Below are 5,103 nucleotides of genomic sequence, written 5' to 3' on the forward strand. Positions count from 1 at the left end.
CCAGTCTGAGGTCCTGAGTGCTCCAGCACTGGCATTCAGGCTAAATAGTAAAATCTTGTTCATCAGACCAGAGAATCTTGTTTCTCAAGGTCGGAGAGACCTTTAGGTGCCTTTTGGAAAACTCCTAGCGGGCTGTCATGTGCCTTTTACTGAGGAGTAGCTTCCATCTAGCCACTCTACCATAAAGGCTTAATTGGTGGAGTGCTGCAGAGATGGTTATCCTCCTCGAAGGTTCTCCCATCTCCACAGAGGAACTCTGGAGCTCTGTCAGAGTAACCATCGGATTGTTGTTCACCTCCCTGACCAAGGCCCTTCTCCCCCGATTGCTCAGTTCTAGGAAAAGTCTTGGTGGTTCCAAACTCCTTCCATTTAAGAATGATGGAAGCCACTGTGTTCTTGGGGACCTTCAAGATCTGTGCCACGACACAATCCTGTCTCTGAGTTCTACGGACAATTCCTTCAACCTCATGGCATGGTTTTTGCTCTGACATGCACTGTGGGACCTTATATAGACCGGTGTGTGCCTTTCCAAATCATGTCCAATCAATTGAATTTACCACAGGTGGACTCCAATCAAGTTGTAGAAACTTCTCAAGGATGATCAATGGAAACAGTCTCATAGCAAAGAGTCTGAATACTTACATAAATAAGGGGTCCTTTTATTTTTAATACATTTTAAATCTCTAAAAACCTGTTTTCACTTTGTCATTATGGGGTATTGTGTGTAGATTGCTGAGGAGAATGTTTTCTTTCAATCCATTTTAGAATAAGGCTGCAACATAACAAAATGTGGAAAAAGTCAAGGGGTCTGAATACTTTCCGAAGGCACTGTCCATACAGTTAAAGTTGGAAGTTTACATACACCTTAGCCAAATATATTTAAAGTCAGTTTTTCACAATTCCTGACATATAATCCTTGTAAAATTCCCTGTCTTAGGTCAGTTTGTATCACCACTTTAGTTTAAGAATGTGAAATGTCAGAATAATAGTAGAGAGAATTAACTATTTCAGCTTTTATTTCCTTCATCACATTCCCAGTGGGTCAGAAGTTTACATACTCAATTAGTATTTGGTAGCATTGCCTTTAAATTGTTTAACTTGGGTCAAGCATTTCGTGTAGCCTTCCACAAGCTTCCCGCAATAAATTGGGTGAATTTTGGCCCATTCCTCCTGACAGAGCTGGTGTAACTGAGTCAGGTTTGTAGGCCTCCACGCCTTTTCAGTTCTGCCCACAAATGTTCTATAGGATTAAGGTCAGGGCTTTGTGATGGCCACTCCAATACCTTGACTTTGTTGTTCTTAAGCCATGTTGCCACAGCTTTAGAAGAATACTTGGGGTCATTGTCCATTTGGAAGACCCATTTGCAACCAAGCTTTAACTTTCTGACTGATGTCTTGAGATGTTGCTTCAATATACCCACAGAATTTTCCTGCATCATGATGCCATCTATTTTGTGAAGTGCACCAGTCCCTCCTGCAGCAAAGCACCCTAACAACATGATGCTGCCACCATCCACTTCACGGATGGGATGGTGTTCTTCGGCTTGCAAGCGTTCCCCTTTTTCTTCCAAACATAACGATGGTCATTATGGCCAAACAGTTTTATTTTTGTTTCATCAGACCAGAGGACATTTCTCCATGTGCATTTGCAAACCGTAGTTTGGCTTTTTTATGGCAGTTTTGGAGCAGCGGCTTCTTTCTTGCTGAGCGGCCTTTCAGGTTATGTCGATATAGGACTTGTCTTACTGTGGATATAGATACTTTTGTACCGGTTTCCTCCAGCATCTTCACAAGGTCCTTTGCTGTTGTTCTGGGATTGATTTGCACTTTTTGCACCAAAGTACTTTCATCTCTAGGAGACAGAACACGTCTCCTTCCTGAGCGGTATGACGGCTGCGTGGTCCCATGATGTTTATACTTGCGTACTATTGTTTGTACAGATGAACGTGGTACCTTCAGGCGTTTGGAAATTGCTCCCAATGATGAACCAGACTTGTGGAGGTCTACAATTTTTTTTCTGAGGTCTTGGCTGATTTCTTTTGACTTTCCCATGTCAAGCAAAGAGGCACTGAGTTTGAAGGTAGGCCTTGAAATACATCCACAGGTACACCTCCAATTGACTCAAACGATGTCAATTAGCCTATCAGAAGCTTCTAAAGCCATGATTTTCTGGAATTTTCCAAGCTGTTTAAAGGCACAGTCAACTTAGTGTGTTTAAACTTCTGACCCACTGGAAATGTGATACAGTGAATTATAAGTTAAATAATCTGTCTGTAAATAATTGTTGGAAAAATTACTTGTGTCATGCACAAATTAGATGTCCTAACCGACTTGGCAAAACTATAGTTTATTAACAAGAAATTTGTTTTGTGGTTGAAAATCAAATTTGAAATGACTCCAACCGAAGTGTATGTAAACATCCCACTTCAACTGTATGTACAACAGCTAGCAACATATATATACCACAATGCAGTTGTAATCATACTAGGCATTTACATATTATATTACAAAATATGGATGTTATGTTGGTTGAATGTTCCAGGTAGGTTCCTGAATGTTTTTCAGCTGGTGAACCTCTTCTTGTGTTGGGAAATGATAGCTGGTTTAGCAGGCTTTGGCGATGTTGGCAGAGATGTTTAGTGGAGCTGTGACTCTGGCTCCTTGTAGACAACAGTCTGCTCTTTTCTGCACTTCACAGCCTTGTGGCCTCTCGTATACCTTTTCACTCCCCACTGCTTCGACCTCTTGCAGAAGATGTGTTTGTACTGCAAGTCTCCTGGAAAGCCATTAAGACTGATCATGAGGATGTGTAACCATACAATGATCTGTGTTCATCTGTAAACAAAAAAGGGTACAATAGACTGGTATGTTTCGTTACACTGAGAGTCAATAATGGGGCATTGAGATGGGCTGTTAGCAAAGATGAAAAAAGTTTGTGGGGCTTGACTTGTAAACAGTCTAGTTGTGTATTGTTGTGTATGAGCACATACAGTTGTGCTTTTGAGTAGACAAGAACTACCAACAATAGAGGGAATAGAATGAAGAGTATATGAACAGCCCCTTTCCCCCCATGCCAAAGAACTGACTGGAAGGGTGTGAAGATTTTCATAAGCACTTGTCTTGTAGACAGCTTAGTGTATTGGTGATTTTGTTTTCTAAAGAGGGTATTGTGCTTTCATAAATACCTTTGGCTGTCCTGGCTTGTTTCAAATTCAGATGTTGTTGAGCTTGAGCTTATTTCAGGCTGAAAACTTTCATCCAATGGGTCTACAGGCGCTGTACTACTAAAGCCAGTGTCAAAGCCATCAGCAGCAGCAGCAGCAGGATTAGTGTGTAGGACACACAGAAGTCAGTGATTAGGCAACATTTTACTACTTTGTCCCCATCAATACACACTCAAACAAGATACTATATCCACCCACCCCATTCATGTCAATAGATCATGCATACTAACCTTCACACAATACCCACATCCAACGGACACAAGTCAGTCACCCACACCATCCCCTCCTTACTAATACTTATTTTTTCCCAATTTAAACGTCAAGCCTTGCATGAACAATCAACTAAGCCTCCATAATACAGAGAAAACTACAGTAGAAGTTGTAGCCTACTTGTAAACACATTAGGTTCTTGGTGCTGAGCTTGATGTTGATGGGATCATACTCTAAGTAGAACACATAGCCACGTTAGCCTCTACGATAGTTAGTTAGCTAGCTAATGGATAGCTAACATAACCTAACGAAGCTAATGTTAGCTTGCAAAGTTAAAAATCACATCGCCAGATAGCAGCTGGCTGATGACATTGTTATGCTTTGAAATGTCTAGCCAGCATATTATGAACGCTAGCTAACTAGATTTTGGTTTAGATAATTAGTTAGTTAGCTAGGTAAAGTTAGCTACGTTACCTCAGCTTAACTTATTTTTTGCTGCGCGGATCAGATGCCTTCCTCTTTGAGGTGAAGGGGAATTTCAATGGAATATCATCAGTTTTCAAAGCTCAACGACATTGCAACCCCATCAGTGAGACTTCAGTTCCGTTTCGAAATCCTCTGTCTGAAAATGCTGGCTGCAAACACAGACATTTAGATTTTTTCTTACGTCAACTGTATACAGCTCCAAATCGCAAGGAATTCTGGACATTGTGGTTTGCTTACAACCAGGAAATGTAGCTGACCGTTTCTACCGGTGAGAGGCAGAAACGCTTATATTTGTGTGTAATGAGGAAATTAAAACATTTGACTACACATATGATATGTTAATAACATATTAATGGCCATATATAGTGAAATAGAGCAGCAGTAAAATTTGACTTTAAGAAAATGCACTCACAACCACAAATCAATATGGAAGAAACATAATTGGTGTATAGATAGAAGTTTAAACATTCTTCAAGGTTTATCTCATATGGGAGCTTTTCCCTGGTTCATCTCTGAAAACATGTTTTGTGTTGCTACTAACTTCTCTATTTATTTTTTACCATGAATCTTGTTCTGGAGGCAGCTTTGCATAGTAGTCACTAGCTGGCACAGCCACAAAGTCATAAAATCTGATTTTAAACCTAACCCCAACCATACTGCAAACCCTAATGCTTAACCTTAACCTCCAAATAAGACCTAAAAGCTCATTCTTGTTTTCAACCTGCCCTTTGCTCTCTTTGTTTCCTTCGTACATTCCCCTTTGCCATCCTTTTCCCTCTCTCCTCAGCTCTCATCTCAACTTTTTATTTTCACAATTTTCTTTCTTTCTCTGCCCACTACCTGTTCTCTCATCTCTCACTCCATATTGCGTTTCTCCTTTCATCTCTCTGCCCCATACATTTTTTAGCAGGTCAACTGATCAGTGGTTCGACCATCCTCTGTGCTTTAGGTGTGTGTGTGTGTGTGTGTGTGTGTGTGTGTGTGTGTGTGTGTGTGTGTGTGTGTGTGTGTGTGTGTGTGTGTGTGTGTGTGTGTGTGTGTGTGTGTGTGTGTGTGTGTGTGTGTGTGTGTGTGTGTGTGTGTGTGTGTGTGTGTGTGTCTGTACTTGTTTGTGACCGCACGTGTTTGTGCCTGTAGCCCTATGTGTGCATGTATTTGTGCACGCACATGTGTGTAGTTTATA

At 40.9% G+C, this 5,103-nt stretch overlaps 1 long non-coding RNA gene across 4 annotated transcripts; it reads right to left on the minus strand.

Moving 5' to 3' along the window:
* Nucleotides 1-2,267: 2,267 nt before the first annotated feature.
* LOC116369980 (uncharacterized) lies at nucleotides 2,268-4,159 on the minus strand. Of its 4 annotated transcripts, none has more exons than XR_004208687.1 (3): nucleotides 3,909-4,159; nucleotides 3,186-3,284; nucleotides 2,268-2,835 (listed from the first exon to the last, which is right to left on the minus strand). It is a non-coding gene; the product is annotated as an uncharacterized LOC116369980 (long non-coding RNA). The 4 variants fall into 4 exon arrangements; XR_004208685.1 differs by having other exon boundaries at nucleotides 3,186-3,281; nucleotides 3,909-4,153; XR_004208686.1 differs by having other exon boundaries at nucleotides 2,268-2,776; nucleotides 3,909-4,150.
* Between the last annotated feature and the right edge of the window lie 944 nt (nucleotides 4,160-5,103).

The sequence above is a fragment of the Oncorhynchus kisutch genome, unplaced genomic scaffold (genome assembly GCF_002021735.2).
Source record: "Oncorhynchus kisutch isolate 150728-3 unplaced genomic scaffold, Okis_V2 scaffold2352, whole genome shotgun sequence".
NCBI lineage: Eukaryota > Metazoa > Chordata > Actinopteri > Salmoniformes > Salmonidae > Oncorhynchus > Oncorhynchus kisutch.